The sequence below is a fragment of the Notamacropus eugenii genome, chromosome Y (assembly GCF_028372415.1).
Source record: "Notamacropus eugenii isolate mMacEug1 chromosome Y, mMacEug1.pri_v2, whole genome shotgun sequence".
NCBI lineage: Eukaryota > Metazoa > Chordata > Mammalia > Diprotodontia > Macropodidae > Notamacropus > Notamacropus eugenii.
Genome location: NC_092880.1, coordinates 7,148,371 through 7,165,809, shown reverse-complemented (window position 1 = coordinate 7,165,809; position 17,439 = coordinate 7,148,371). Strand labels below are relative to the sequence as shown.

At 36.4% G+C, this 17,439-nt stretch overlaps 1 long non-coding RNA gene and 1 pseudogene across 1 annotated transcript; one reads left to right on the top strand and one right to left on the bottom strand.

Annotated features, from left to right (window-relative positions):
* Positions 1 to 304: 304 nt before the first annotated feature.
* Positions 305 to 7,907, top strand: LOC140516796 (uncharacterized). The gene is made up of 2 exons (XR_011971423.1): positions 305 to 479; positions 7,317 to 7,907. It is a non-coding gene; the product is annotated as an uncharacterized lncRNA (long non-coding RNA).
* Positions 7,908 to 15,855: 7,948 nt separating this feature from the next.
* Positions 15,856 to 16,794, bottom strand: LOC140516756 (olfactory receptor 4P4-like; annotated as a pseudogene).
* Positions 16,795 to 17,439: the final 645 nt, after the last annotated feature.

Sequence of the window (17,439 nt, the reverse complement as noted above, 5' to 3'; positions counted from 1 at the left end):
TCCAATATATTCAAATATTTGCTACCAAAAGGAAAAGTCCTTGTCTCCTACTCGCTCATGCCTTGGCGTCTTCCTTTGTTACTCTAATAACTCTAGAAAACACATGCATAGTCTTATTCTTATCAAGAAGCTGCTATTGCCTGCTGCTTAAGAACTCCTTCTTCTCCCTGTACAAGTCTGGGTTCTGGGATTCTCTTCTATTCAAGAGAATGGCAGTGTCCCAAAACTTACTCTTCTCGATGTTACTAAAAAGGTACAACTGAAACTGATTCTTGCCCTGGTCTTCCTTCTTTCTCTTTGGAAGGCTGGACTTCAGAATCCTTTTCTTTACAAATGGCCTATGAAGACTTGAGAATATCCTTCACCTCTCCAAACACCCCTACTAAGGAAGTTCAAGAGCCTAGGATTCAGGAGTTCTCTAAGAAGTTGTCTCTCCTCTATCCAGGAGGCCGAGTTCCCCTTAGACCTAATTTGAGACAGTGAGTATAACTATTCTGTGCCTCTGTCCTAAGAAAGCCATTCAAGATTCTAGGTGACCACAGGGGAGGAGAATGTGACATGCATACACTTCTTCAAAGACTCCCAGGCCCAGAACAACCCAGGTTTCCTTGTAGCTCTGTTGCCAGAAAGTCTTTCCTCCAGAAAGGAAAAAAATAACAAAAAGGGTCTACCTCCATAGCTGACTCCCTCTTAAAAGCACAGAAGAAATAGGTGATTTCAACCTACAATAGTGTAAGTCAGCCATTAAAAAAATCAATGAGAGATGATCAAAGTCCTAAACAATGTTATCATCCATCAGGGAACTTCTCTCACTAATCACTTTCAGATAAGATATATATTTTATTTTTCTTTAATTTTAAGTGTTTATTAATTAATTTTTAGTTTTCAACATTCATTTCCACAAAATTTTGAGTTCCATATTTTCTCCCCATCCCTCCCCTCCGCCATCCCATAACGTCTTGCATTCTGATTACCCTTTCCCTCGGTATGCCTTCCCTTCTATCTCACCCCTCCCTTCCCTTATCCCCATCTTCTCTCTTTTCTTGTACGGCAAGATATATTTCTGTACCCCATTACCTGTATTTCTTATTTCCCAGTTGTACGCAAAAACGTTTCGCAACATTTGTTCCTAATACTTTGAATTCCAACTTCTCTCCCTTCCCCCCTCCCCACCCATTCCCCACTGAGAAGGCAAACAATTCAATACAGGCTATATATGTGTCGTTTTGCAAAAGACTTCCATAACAGTCATGTTGTGTAAGACAAACTATATTTCCCTCCATCCTACCCTGTCCCCCCCTTATTCTCTCTTTTGACCTTGTCCCTCCCCATAAGTGTTTACTTCTAATTACTCTCTTCTCCCATTTGCCCTCCCTTCTATCATCCCCCTCACCCCACTTGTCCCCTTCTCCCCTACTTTGCTATAGTATAATATAGATTTTCATACCAAATTGAGTGAGCATGTTATTCCCTCCTTAAGCCACATGTGAAGAAAATAAGCTTCACTTTTCCCCTCTCACCTCTTCCCTTTTCTCCTCCATTGAATAAGCTTATTCTTGCCTCTTTTATGAGAGATCATTTGCCCCATTCCATGTCTCCCTTTCTCCTCCCAATATACTCCTCTCTCACCCCTTAATTTTATCTTTTTTAGATATCTCTTCTTAATCAACTTCTTACAAACTTCTATATTTCTACTATGTCATTATTCTTTCAGGTTCCCAGGTTCTACCTAAGGAGTTATCCCTGTCTCTCTCACCCCACACATTCAATCAGTTAACAAATCTGCTTTTGGATGCTCTCCCTGGATTCTTTGGCTTTTCAAGATAAATAGATAGATAGATAGATAGATAGATAGATAGATAGATAGATAGATAGACAGACAGATAGACGATATATAGATAAGTATTTATTAAGTGCATACTACATTGAAGGTACTGTACTATGCAATGGAAATACAAATACAAGCAAAAATATAATACCTATTCTGAATGGTATGTTGTAATGGAAAAAAGTCAACACACAAAAAAGGAGCTAAAAAGCTGGTGGAGGGGTGTGTGGAAACAGTATACATTGTTCTTTTCTGATTTGCCCTCTCCTTCAATCTTCTTTTGTTTCCTCCTTCCCTCTAAGAAGTGTCTCTCCACTTTTTTCATTATATTCTCCCACTCTACTCTAAAAGTTCATTGATTTATGAATAATAGAAAGTTACTCCCTCTGTTGTCAAATGAGTATTAACAAATACTCTACGCAGCCAAATGATCTATTCCTTTTATCCTTGATAATGAGATTTCACAGGCTGATTTAGATCTCTCACAGGAATATAACCTTGGGGATTATGCTATTTTTCATCCTTGTATCTAAAACACCTAACTCTATGCCTTCCACATAGTAGGGGCTTAATAAATGTTTATTGAATGGAATGGAATTGAACGTTTCTCGATAACCTCAAACCCCACATGATATGTACATCCTTTCTGGGATATGACTAATAGGCACTATGTACAATGAAGAAATGTTAGAAGTTTCCTTATAACCACAATTTAAAAATCAGAGGCAAAAGTTGGGCAGCTGACAGTATGAGTTCTTTATGAAACACGTTGCCAGAAGGAAGAGGAAGAAAAAAAGAATACTCAGATGTTTTATATGTTAAAGAATAGTGTCATACTTTCACTCCTTCATCTCGTGCTTGCTTGGTATTTGTCTAGATATAAAAGATCTAATTTGTTTATTTTTCACCTAAGTGGACCATTCGATATTTTCCCAAAGAAAATTTAGCTATGAAAACAAAATATTTTCACTAGAGGGATGCATTCAGTTAGGACAGGATTGATGTGGCAAAATCAGAAATAAATCTTGGAATAAGCCTTATGCTTTTGGCATTCTGATAATCCTGGTATTAAAGATATAATATTTCACATGCTTTCATGCAAGATGCAGAGATGGAAAGATTAAAAGCTTGGGATAAAATAAATAGTGAATAGGGAGCAAAAATAAAAAGGGGGACCCAGAATTGAGTTATATGTTATATGAATTGTTTGTACATTTTCAGAGTAAACAGCTTAGATCACCATTGAATCACGCTTTTGTCTAGGGTACATTAAAGAAGTTATAGTTATGCATCAAACTATAGGTGACGATATATATACGTAGTCTTTACAAAGATCTGTTAACAAATTACCTCCTTTGATGTTAATAATAAACTCATGAAAAATACAGTCTAGGTATTACCACCTCTATTTTACAGATAAGGAAACTGAGGAACAGGTATGTTAAGGGACATACCCAAGGCCATATAGTTAGAAAATGGCAAAGCCAGAAGTTAAAACTAGTTATTTTTATTAAATGTTCATTTTTGCCTTTTGTTTTATATTATAACCATATTCAATTGTACCCTGCCCATTAGAAACTCCTCTTATAAAATAAAAAAGTTAAGAAAAACTGTCACATCAATTGCATCCAAAAACACATACAGCGTGCTATCGCCACAGTCTCCTACCTCTCCAATGAAAGATGAGTGTATTAATATTTTCTCGTGAGTCAAATACATATGTACATGCATACACATATACATACATAGGTGTGTATATCTTTGTTCCTTATTCTGCATCAGTTAATACAATTTTCTTTATATTTCTGTGAATTCCTATTAACATTTCTTCTCACACAACAATATTCTATCACATTCATGTGAACAATTTATTTAGCTATTTTCCAATTGATACATACTGCTTCTGGGCTAGATGAACAGGAAAAACCACAAGATGGGGTATCCTTCCCCTTGCTTTCTCTTTGCCCCTTACCTGTCCCCTTCTGACCAGATCCCATGAGGAACACTGAGAGGAAAAGCAGCAGGGATGGCCATTCCATATGGATGAGCTGGGCATCAACATTTATAAGCCTGAACCATCGAATCTTATCATCTACCCTCCTACTAAATCCTAGTCCTAGCTGCCCTGCTACCGTAGTCTGCAGATACCCTCAGGCCTTGTCATTTGATGTATCCTAAAGACTTCTGGATCTTACCATTCGTTTCTTTAATGTACCCTTAGGACGTTTAGACCTTCCTTTTGTCCATACAAACATCTGAATTCTTTTATTTTGTGTTGTCTACCCCAATCAGAGTATGAGGTCCATGAGAGCAAGGATTGGCTGAATTTTTCTATTTGCTTTCCCAGCACTTGTCACAGAGCTTTGCTTCTAAGTAAATATAAGCAATACTTTTTCATTCAATAATTCATCCATTCATTCAATTTGTCATTTGCTACAAAAAATCAGCACTGCTACAAATAGTTGGACTATTCTTTCTGTCCTTTACCTCTTTGAAATATATTTAAAAGGGTATAAAGATTTTAGGCTTTTTTTTGTGTGTGTGCACAGTTCCAAATTGGTTTCCAGGATGGTTTGATTGCTTAATATGCCTCTTGCCCTTAGGTCATTGATTATTTCTGTCTTTTGTCATTTTTGCCAATTGCCTGATTGTGAGCTTTTAAGTTGTATTTTTTGTTCTTAGTAATTTAAAGTAATATTTCATATAGTTGTCACTTATGAAAAAATACATATACGTTTTAGTAAGCATATTGCCTTACTGTTATAAATTCAGTGAAAAGCAAATAGGAAGGTGATGAAACCCCAAACCAAAGATGAAAGGAAGTAGAATTGTTTCACCTGGAGAAAATATGATGGCAGGGACATGATAGTTATCTTCAAGTACAGTCATGTGAAAGACTTCTCACACAAGTTTTACATGGCTCCAGAAATCTGAACTAACTCCCAATTTAGACGCAGAAAGGCAAATTTAATCTTGATATAAAGGGGAAATTAACTAATCTTAGGAACTTTCTAAATGTGAATTAGGCTGCTTCAGGAGGCAGTACATTCTTCTTGAAATTTATCTTGAAATTTAGCTCATATGATGCTACTCCACTTTAGCAGAAAATCAGTTGCTTTTGTTGGAGAATACTAATTCATTAAGGGGAAAAATGAATGATTAACATTGTCTCTCAGGATTATTGTAGCTCATTGCCCCAAATGATTTTGTTTCAGCTTGCTGTCTTCAACTGACTTTCACCATTTCCCTCTCTTTTAAAATACCTCCTTCTGAGGAGTTGTATTGCACTTAACATTGCATCACTCACCCGTGGTAAGATTTTTTTTATGAACCTCGGGGAAGGTTAATAAGCCTTTGCCACTAATTATCAGTAGCTTATTGTCATCTTTATGACAATATTATTTTCTTCCTTTTGTTCCCATTTTTAGCTGAACCCAATCCTCGTTGTTTGTTTCTTGGTTACGTAGGCTAAAATTAATGTAGAGATTAGAGACTTTGTTGTCCTTGCAAGGAATATCATCAGGAAGATTTCTGCTTTAGACAAGAGTAGATCTATATGACCTCAGAGGTCCCTCCTGGTTCTCAGATTCTGTGACTTATTGCACTAATAAAATTTTGTAGATTTTAAATTATATCAATAGATATACCACTAAAATGAGTACATCTTAGATTAGTCTTCACTAGACCCCAAGAAACCACCTTGGAGTTGCAAAACTCAAGTCATATTAAGCCAGTGATCTAGCTATTTGAACACAGATGAAAATATTTCTGCATATCTGGGTGCACATTTTGATTAGCAGCAATAGAACTGAAGGAGAGCACAAATTGCTTACATGGAACTTCACATTATTAATTATTATTATATTGGTTGAATAAAAGGCTACATGTTGTTCATTTTATGGCATACTGCTGTATTCTTCACTAGAAATGAAACTCATTTCTAGTATTTTATTCTGAAAGTTACTTTTAGCCACTGTACACTTGTTATGAATTTCAATATTGATTCTAATTCTTCCCCTCACTATCCATTCTTTCCCTGTGCTCATATGATGCTACTCCACTTTAGCAGAAAATCAGTTGCTTTTGTTGGAGAATACTAATTCATTAAGGGGAAAAATGAATGATTAACATTGTCTCTCAGGATTATTGTAGCTCATTGCCCCAAATGATTTTGTTTCAGCTTGCTGTCTTCAACTGACTTTCACCATTTCCCTCTCTTTTAAAATACCTCCTTCTGAGGAGTTGTATTGCACTTAACATTGCATCACTCACCCGTGGTAAGATTTTTTTTATGAACCTCGGGGAAGGTTAATAAGCCTTTGCCACTAATTATCAGTAGCTTATTGTCATCTTTATGACAATATCATTTTCTTCCTTTTGTTCCCATTTTTAGCTGAACCCAGTCCTCGTTGTTTGTTTCTTGGTTACGTAGGCTAAAATTAATGTAGAAACCCAAAGAGCGCTGGGAGGATTTGCTTGAACCAACTAAAAATCCATTAAAATTCCCCCTGCTCTATTTTTTTTTAAGTGACTATGCTTATGTGAATTATAAAAAAGATGAGTTGACATTCATAATAATTGTTATGTGGTTATTAGTAATATAATACATTAGCCTGACCTGTGATCATTAACTATTTTATAGCTTCAGGGGAATATCTTCACAGAGAAATAGTTAAAAATGAGGGAGGGAAGGAATTACTTGAAATGTCTCAAGATTTATGTTTTGACAGTAAAAAAGAGAATAACACTGAAAAGCTTATTTGAGTCAATATGGAAGAATTGATTTTCAGCCCTTAATATGTTCCTTCAACACATTTTCTTCATGTGTCTTATACTTATCTAATAGACATTTAGTTTTAATTGTCAAACATCTGTTTTATTACTTGAGCTCTGAAAATATATCTAATTGGTATGAAAGAGGAATGGAAGGAACAGACATTTGGAGGAAGATGGCATCATCAAATTTAGAGCTGAGAGGGATTCGAGATAAAAACTAACTCAATCTCTCATTTGATTGATAAAGAAACTGAGGTCCAAAGGTGGCATGGGATTTACCCAAAATCATACAGGTAGTAAATAACAGCCAGATTCAAATCCAGGTCCTTAATTTCAGAAACAGCACATTATTCACTGCATTCCATCTCATACTTATTCTCACCCAAATGTCCAGAACATTCAGGATAGAAGATAAAAGTATTAAAGGACACAGACAAGGAAAAGAGTAGAATCCTTTCTGTGACCTCCTTCCAATTATGTATAAAGTTGATCTAATATTTGTTCCCATCCTTTCATCATGCACAGTATTATCTATTCCTGAAAAAAGCCATTCAGGTAGTATGCACACCAAGTTTTAGAGAAAAGCACAGTCTTATTAGAACTTCTAGTTCCCATTTGGCAGTTTATTTCCGTGTCAGTTTTTGTTTGGAATTATCTCAAAAGCTCCTTAAGGGTAAAAAACATATTTCATATATATTTCTATCCCCTACAGAACTCGAAATGTAGCATGCCAAGGATTTCAAATAAATGCGTTTCTAGATTGTTTGAAGGGAACAAGAAAAGCCATGCTAAAAAACTTGAGAGACTCATCAATCGAAGAACATTTATTAAGTGCCAACTATGTGTCAGGCACTATGGTATATCCTGGAGAAAAGAGTGGAAAAGAAGTGACCCTACCCCTTTTTCTTCTTAATAAAACAGATTTTAGCCTAACCCTAAACTTATTCATTTCTGTCTTCCATTTCTTAAGAACCTATTATGTGCCAAGGACCACTATAAGTGCTTTACAGATATCTCACTTGATTCTCAAAACAGCCTTGGAGACTAAGTACTATTATTATTCACATTTTACAATTGAGGTAACTTTGGCAGAAAGGGCTGCATAGCTAATGAGCAAAATCTAAGGCTGGATTTGAACTCAGGTCTTCCTGACTCCAGACCCAGTGTTCTGTCAATAATATTGCTTAACAGACAAAGGTGAGGGCTCAGACTCCTTAAGAGTCTAACCAATGCTGAGATTTCTTAACAGTCTGACCAATGTGGCAGATTTTTAATAAATTTTGTATTTTTTCTTTGGCTAAAAGAAGTCTTGGGTCAAATTCATTTGGGCAGGATCCAGGTGTTGCTATTTTAGGGTCCCAACATCCCTAAACCTCAACAATATGAGCTGTTTCAATATATTGACCACAGTGTTCCTCCACCTAAAACAAGAGAACAAAAGCCAAGGAAGGCTTAATGGAATTCTTTTAAATATCTTTGCACATAAATAGAGAACAGTGGCTGTCATGATGCTGGTTCCAGAAGAACTATGCAGCATCCATTAATTCAAATAAAGACTTTGGCCCCCTGACTACACAGATGATCCTTTTTGAATAAGAGAATGTTTAGAGCCTAAATGTATGGAAGAAATATTAATGTAGTGGAAGACCACTGAAATTTTAGTTGACAAACTATATTCTAAATGTGGTGTGACCATGGGCATATCACTCTGTCCCCTAGCTCCTTCATATGCGAAAACAGTATGATGATTCTTGTATTAACAACCCACGGGGTTGTTGGTGAAAAGTGCTTTGAAAGTCTTTAATAGTGGAGGGTTGGAGCCAAGATGGAGGAGCAAAATAGGGACTTGCTTGAGCTCTCCCCCAAGCCCTCCAAATACTTGTAAAAAATGACTCTAAATAAATTCTAGAACAACAGCACCTACAAAATGACAGAGTGAAACAAATTTCCAGCCCAAGAAAACCTGGAAGGTTGACAAGAAAGATCTGTTGCACCAGTCTGACAGAAGAGCACAGTTCAACAAGAGGATTGGCCCAAGGAGACCTCAGGGGACTGAATCACTGGCAGCTGTGGTAGTTTGCAGACTTCTCAACCCGCAAATGCCAAAGACACCATAAAAGATCAGTAGGGAACGTCTGTCTGACCTGTGTGAGAAAGGACTAGCTCTGGCCCCAATCCCAGGCAGCAGCAGCAGCAGTGGCTGCTTCCAGATCTCTCAGCCCACAAACAGTTGTGGGGGGATCAAGTGACCGGTCAGAGGGGGATTGAAGGGTTCTCTTTGATGGCACTGACGCACTATTCTCTTGCTGTGCCCTGCTTGGATCTGGGGCACAATCATGGGTGATGATCTTGGAGCAAGGAAGAGTGCTGGCATGAGTTTTTATGTGGGCCTGTAAGACTTGTGGTTTATGAATATAGCTTAGATAGCTATTTGAAAAATAGTCTCATAGAGGTCGAACAAATTGTGAAGAGTTTTCAATTCATGAGGAGCTTTAAATATTTCACAAATGATCATATGTATTATTTGATAGTTAGTAGGGAGTTATTGTAGGTAAAAGTTCTCAACAGTTTGAGGAAAAAGGACACAGGATACATATGACATGCAAAGTGAATGAGTGGAAATAAATTATACAACAAAACATTTAAATATCAGCAATTGACTGAGAAGTAGGGTTGAGGGAAAATATATTCATTTCCTTTGTAACTTATCTGATTTCTACCCTAATTGCTCTTCCCTCATCTAACAAAACAAAATAATTCACTCATATCCTTTATCAGTCATTCATGATCTGCAATTAAATTCCCTGAGCAAATTCAAATCAAGGTACACAGAGTATAATGGATAGAAAGATTCCATCTGCAAAGCTTGAAGACTTCACAGAATTTCAGTATTTCTTTTACCACTTCAACCTGAAACTCACGAATATTTACATTCTATTTATTCTGGATACTGTTATCCATCTAGACTTTCTGATCCTGTGTAGTTGTTGCAAATGTCCACTAAATAATAGAAATAAAAAGAACTCCCAATTATGACACCTGATGACATACATTTGTCATTTGTCGACTGCTATCAAATTTCAATTGAACATAGTACTAACAAGAATTTCTAAAGAAAACATCTAAAGATAGGAAAGGAGAGAAATAATAAAAATCAAATAACATCAGTAGACAGAATTTGGGGAAAATAACTGAAAGTGATACAAGAAAACTATTTTAAAAAGAGAATCAAAAGTTTGGTAAAAGACGCATATAAAATGTTGAAGAAAATAATTCCTTGAAAATAAGAATCAGCCAAATAGTAAAAGAGATACAAATGTTAATTGAAGAAAATAACTCCTTAAATATTAATACTGATCAAATGTAAACTAATGACTCCAATAGACATCAAGAAACAATAAAGTAAAATCGAAATAATGATAAAAATTGGAGAAAATGTAAAATACCTCAAAGAAAATAAATTTACTTTAAATTACCACATTAACAATAGCCAAGGAGGCAGAGCCAAGATATTGGAGTAATGGCATGGACTTGTTAATGGTCTCCCCTGAACCTAACCAAATACGTCTAAAAATGACTCTAAACAAATTGTGGAGCTGCAGAACAAACAGAATGATGGAGGGAAGCAAATCTCCAGTTCAAGACAGCCTGGAATATCTCAGGGAAGTGTTTATTGCACCGTGCAGAGAGCAGAGCACAGAACAATATGGGCCATGCCAAGAAAGATGAGGCCTGATCAGGTCTTGGGGGAAATGTAATTTGAAGTTTTTGTGGCAGTTTCCAGACTTTATGACCCCAAAACGATGAGGACAAGTTGAAAGGTCATTGGAAATATCAGGTGGGACGTCTGTGAAAGAGCAGAGTTGCTGGGCCTCAGGTTTGTGGAGGCAGTGGAGGAATCCACAGAAGAAGAACCTGTGGCAGCAACTCTTTATGGAATTCCCAGCTCACACATTGTGGGGGGAACAATCGATTGACAGTGCACCCCCACCCCCACTGGAAGCTGAGAACTACCTAGAGAAAGTGCTCAAAAGTCAAGTAAATACCTTGAAAAAAGAGCAAGAACTGGAAAAAGAATCAGACTGTAGGGGGTGGAGCCAAGATGGCAAAGTAGAAAGACATACAAAGACAGGCTCTCCCCACACAGCCCATAAAATAACTGTAGAGAGGGACTCTCAACAAATTTTGGAGAAGCAGAGGTGGAGAACAACAGAGTGGAGGAGATTTCCAGCCCAGAGTGACCTGAAAGGCCCATGGGAAACATTTGTTGCACAGACATGGAGCAGAGTGGGGAGCCCAGCCCAGCCCAGCCTTGGCCATGTGGCTTAGCTTGAGAACAGTCCTCGGGGGTGGAATCTCCAGTCCCAGTAGCAGGAGATTCGCAGATCCCTCTACCCACAGGCTCCAAAGGTCAGTGACTGGGTTTTTTTCAGCTGGCCAAGGAAGGGAGAAGGGCCTTCCCATAGCTCCAGCATCAGGCAGCAGCTGCAGAGGTCACTTCTGGCACGCAGCAGCAGCTCCCATCTCAGCCCCTACAGCAGCCTGAATCCATTGTTGGATGGTTAAACGCGTGGGGGCACTGAGGAGCTAATTATTATCTTGGCCCTGTATAGAGGCCCTGAGAGAGCCGGTCTTTGTCTCACACTGAATGGTGGCCCTGCCTCCACAGTTTGACTGAATCCCAGCCTCCCAGTGCTGACTTGGCAGAACAGGAGATCAGGGGGCTGTGGAGAGGTAACTGCTAAGATTCTTGCCACAAAATTCTCTCTCTGCTCCCAGACCAGTATACATACTTGATTGTGCCACCTTGGAGGAACTGAGATTTTACAGATTCCCAGATTATACCCTACTCTTGACAAAGGATCCAAAAGTCAAGTAATTTGTTGGGAAAATGCCCAAAAAAGGGGAAAATAGGGGGAAAGAAGATGGAGGGAAAGACATAGATAGTAATCATAACTGTGAATGTGAATGGGATGAACTCTCCCATTAAAATGGAGACAGATAGCAGAATAGATGAAAAACAATAATCCAACAATTTGTTATTTACAAGAAACACATTTGAAATGGGAGGATACACTCAGGGTAAAGGTGAAAAGTTGGAGCAGAATATATTGTGCTTCATCTGATGTAAAAAAAAAAAAAATGGGGTTACCAATCCTAATCTCAGATAAAGCCAAAACAGAAATAGATCTAATCAAAAGAGATAAAGAAGGAAACTATATCCTGCTGAAAGGTACTATAGGCAATGAAGCAATTTCATTGCTAACCTTATACACTCCAAGTGATATAGCATCCAAATTCTTATAGGATAAGTTAAGGGAGTTACAGGAAGAAATAGCAAAACTACACTAGTGGGGGACCTCAAACTGCTGAAGAAGAAGTCCTCGCAAATTATTTTTATGATACAAATATGCTTCTGATATCTAAATCAGGAAGAGTCAAAACAGAGAAAGACAATTATAGACCAGTTTCTCTAATGAATATTGATGCAAAAATTTTAAATGTTTTTAGCAAAAAGAATATAGCAATTTAACATGAGAATAATACATTATGATCAGGTAGGAATTATACTGGGAATTCAAGACTGGTTCAATATTAGAAAAACTATTAGCATTATTGATCATATCAACAGGAAAACAAACAGAAAACACATAATTGTCTCAATAGATACAGAAAAAGATTTTGACAAAATACAACACCCATTCCTATTGAAAACACTGGTAAGCATAAATGAAACTATCCAAAAAATAATAAGCAATATCTACCTAAAACCATCAGCAAGCATTATATGCAACGTGGACAAGCTAGATGCATTTCCAATAAGATCAGGGGCAAAACAAGAATGTCCATGATCACTACTGTTACTCAGTATGGTAGTAGAAATGCCAACTGTAGCAATAAGAGAAGAAAAAGAAATTGAATGAATTAGAATAGGCAAAGATGAAATTCAATTATCACTCCTTGCAGATGATATAATGATAGAGTATCCCAGATATTCGAGTAAAGAAATTACTTGAAATAATAAACCAGTTTGGAAAATTTGCATGTTGCAAAATAAACCCACATAAATCATTTGCAATTCTATATATTACTAACAAAGCTCAACAGCAAGAAATAGAGAAATTTCATTTAAAGCTACAGTAGACACTGTAAAATATTTGGAAGTCTACCTGCAAAAACAAACTCAGGGACTGCATGAACATAATTACAAAAATTTTTTCCCACAAATAAAGTGAGATCTAAGTAAGTGGAAAAATATCAGTTGTTCGTGGGTAGGCTGAGCTAATATAATAAAAATGACAATTCTACCTAAACTAATTTGCTTATTCAGTACCATATCAGTTAAACTACCAGATAATTATTTTCTAGAGCTAGAAAATATAATATCAAAATTCATCTAGAAGAACAAAAAGTCCAGAATATGAAGGGAACTAATGAAAAAAACATGCTAGAGGATGTTGTCTCACCCACCAGATCTCAAATTGTATTATAAAATCAGCAATCATCAAAACAACTTGGTACTGACTAAGAAACAGAGGGGTAGGCCAGTGGGTCTAAGCAGGTTAGATACTGAAGACATAGTAGTCAATGATTATAGCAATCTACTGTTTGATAAATCCAAGGAACCCATCTTCTGGTATAAGAACTCACTACTTGACAAAAATTGCTGAGAAAATTGGATAACAGTGTGGCAGAAACTGGACATAAACCAATACCTGACACCATACACAAGAATGAAGTCCAAATGAATGCATGATGTAGATATAAAAATTCATACTAAAAACCAATTAGTGGAGCAAGTAATAGTGTATCAGATTTATAAAGAAGGGAAAAAATTTGACAGAACAAGAGATAGAAAACATTATGAAGTAGAAAATGGATAATTTTGGTTATATTAAATTGGAAAGTTTTTGCACAAACAAATTTAATGCAACAATGATTAGGAGGGAAGCAGAAAACTGGGAAAGAATTTTTACATCTAGTGTCTGTGACAAAGACTTCCTTTCTAAAATATATAGAGAACTGAGTCAAATGTTCAAGAATACAAGTCATTCCCCAATTGATATATGGTCAAAGGATATGAACAGGGAATTTTCAGAGGAAGAAATCAAAGCAACCTATAATGATATGAAACAATGTTCTAAATCACCACTGATCAGACAGATGCAAATCAAACAACTCTGAGGTACCACATCACACCCATCAGATTGGCTAACATGACAAAACAGAAAGATATAAATGTTGGAGAAGATGCGGGAGAGTTTCAACACTAATTCATTGTTGGTTGAACTGTGAGCTGATCCAACCATAGTAGAGAGCAATTTGGAACTATGCCCAAAGTGCTGCAATAATGTGCACACACCTTGACCCAGAAATATCGCTTCTAGGACTGTACCCCAAGAGATCATAAAAATGGCAAAGTGTCCTACAGGTACAAAAATATTTATAGCAGTACTATTTTTGGTGGCAAAAAACTGGAAATCAAGGGGATGCCTACCAATTGGGGAATGGCCGAACAAGCTCTGGTATATGAATGTAATGGCATATTATTGTGCTGTGAGAAACGATGAAGAGACAGACTTCAGAAAAGCCTGGAAAGACATATATGAACTGATGTTGAGTGAAAGGAGCAGAACCAGGAGAACATGGTACATAGCAACCACCACATTGTACAAGGAACTTTTCTGGTAGACTTAGTATTTTATTGAAGTGGATGGACTGAAAAAATTTCCATTGGACTCCTGAGGCAAAATTCCTTCCATATGCAGAGAATGATCTATGGAATTGGATCACAGATAGAAACAGACTGTTTCCTTTTGTATTATGATTTGTTTTGTTTTATGGTTTCTCCCATTCATTTTAATTCTTCTATACAACATTCATTTAATAGGAATGTACGCGTGGCCCCTATGTAAGATTGTATGCTGTCTCAGGCAGGGAGGAGGAAGGAGCGGGAAATGAGGGGAAGGGAGTGGAAAAAAAAATCTACATATATCTAAGTGATTGTTGATCACTGAAAACAAAAAAATAATTCAATAAAAAAAGAAAGTTCATCTGTTCTTTGTCATTTAATTATTTTTCAGTAATGTCTGATTTTTGTGTATGACCCCACTTGGGGATTTCTTGACAAGGATAGTGGAGCGTTTTCCATTTCCTGTTCCAGTTCATTTTATACATGAGGAAACTGAGACAAACAGGGTGAAATGACTAAGGCTCACACCGCTAATAAATGGAAGAGTCAGTTCTTCTTGTCTTCAGGCTCATCACTCTACTTTTCCGCCTGCCTGACCTCATCTTCCCTAATGATGTGCAGAGATCATTTTAGAAAGTCAGCTTTCAGATAACTCTCTCCTCCAATGACAATTTCCCGTTAGTCTCCTGAGAACATCAAGAAATTCCTGAATGGCCAGGAATGAAAATTGTTTGAAAATCAAGTGCCAGGTTCAGACTAGAATATTCAGAATCCACAGGAAATTTTACGAAAAGCACAAAGGAAGATGTTATCGTATCATTAGACCAATGATTTTTAGAGCTATCTATCTATCTATCTATCTGTCTGTCTGTCTGTCTGTCTGTCTATCTATCTATCTATCTATCTATCTATCTATCTATCTATCTATCTATCTATCTATCTGAGGCTGGGAGTAAAGAGTAGATGGTAAATTTTGAAACCTATTAAATCAAAAAGTAATTGAGAAAAATTAACTTTTACTTGCGTTTAGTCTCTGGGTATGTGAATCATGTTTATTCAGGAGGTCAATTGGAAGAAGCAAGAATCATTTCAGGAGATAACACCTAAATACATATGTATAAATATAATGTATGTTTATATAGAGAGATTATATGCAAATATACTACATATATATTTGTTCCTAATTCTGTTTACTTTTAAAGGAATATATATAAATATATTATATATATATGTACACACACACACGCACAAACACACATATATGTCCTATTGAAAGTATTATTCAAAACCTCATACTATGAACCAAAATATTGGGATGTAATAAATACTTCAAAAACGTGTGAATTGGGAGATTACAAAAATACGGACAGAAAATAATTGACATTCATATTTAACTTCCCTTATTAGCTAATATATTTGTCTTTTCATTACTGCAGTCATGCTTATCACCCTGCCTGCTATCAAGTATATAAGGCCTTTCCTTGAAGTATTTAATCCTAAAATTTTATTTGAAATTTAAATCTCTTGTTTCCTTCCATGAAATATCACAATAGATAAATTAACGAAATTCATTTAGATTTCCTTTCCAAAATACCTTTTGACACCATACCTTTCTCATGGAATTTTTCATCTCAGTGTTTCTCAGAGTATAAATTATGGGGTTAAACATTGGAGCAATGATGGTATAAAATAGAGTAAGCACTTTATCCTCTGGATAGGTGGTGGGAGGTCGAAGATAGGAAAAAATTGCAGGTACAAAAAACAAGACAACCACTGTGAAATGAGACCCACAGGTGGACAGAGCTTTCCGGCGCCCTTCTGCTGAAAGGGCGTAGGGTCCATAATATAATGGCATAAGAAACGAATAAGATCGCAAAAATTCCCAAAGCAATTATCCCTGAATTAATGACAACAAGAAGACCAGTGGTGTAAGTATCCGTGCAGGCAATTTTCAGCAATGGGAAGATGTCACAGTAATAGTGATCAATTACATTGGGGCCACAGAAGGCCAATTTGAGAGTCATGGACAACTGAGGGAAGGAGTGAGCAGCCCCACCAGCCCAAGACACTAAAACAAGAAAGTTACATTTCTTTCTGCTCATGATGACCATGTAGTGGAGAGGTTTACAGATGGCAACATAGCGGTCAAAGGCCATTGCAGTCAGGAGGAAGACCTCTATACTGCCAAAGAAGTGGACGCTGAAGATTTGGAACATACAAAAATCATAGGAGATGATTTTTCTCTCAGATAAGAGATCCCCAATTAGTTTTGGTGTAACACTGGAAGTATAGCAGATGTGCATAGAAGACAAGTGACTGAGGAAATAGTATATTGGTGGAAAAGATGACTGCAACAGATAGAGATGAAGATTAAGAGGTTTCCTATGAGGAGACTGATGTAACAGAATAAGAAGAAGACAAAACAAAATATTTTTATGTTCTGGTCATAGGAAAGTCCATAGAGAATGAATTCTGTGATGTTGCCCTGAGTCCTCATTTTTGTTTTGATAATTAATATTCAAGATTAAGTTCTGTATCTGAAATTAGAAAAAATATATTTTAGTGAATGTATATTCATATCAAATGTCTTTAATTTATTAATTGTAATGCAGAGTGTGTACACTCTGAGATCATACTAGTAGGATGAATAGAATTAGTAGTTGGTACTTACCCTGGAGAGGAGAACTTTGGCATGCTGTGATAACTGTCTTCAAATATGTGACAGTCTATCAAAAGGAACAGGATCCACACACATACATAATATATACACAGTAGCACATACATGTTGTATTTCATGCACACATACACGTATCCACATGTTCATTCTAATATGTGTGCTTATTTGCGTATTTACAGACATCATGCATATATGTATATTGAAAGAAAGAGTTTGACCTCAATGAAATGAATTATTTTTTTCTAAAATTACATCTGTTTCAAAATAAATCTTTGTACCTATTAACATAAATTATTCTCCCTCATAATAAGCTTTCAGATCAATGATAGATATCCATGGATAATACACCTTTTTGAAGAGACTCTTCTTGAGGAGTAGCTTGAATAAATTTAGAATAAATGTCAGATTTAATTTAGTTTTGGGGAACTGAGTCTTAAAAAAACAAAGTTATGAAATATTTAAACA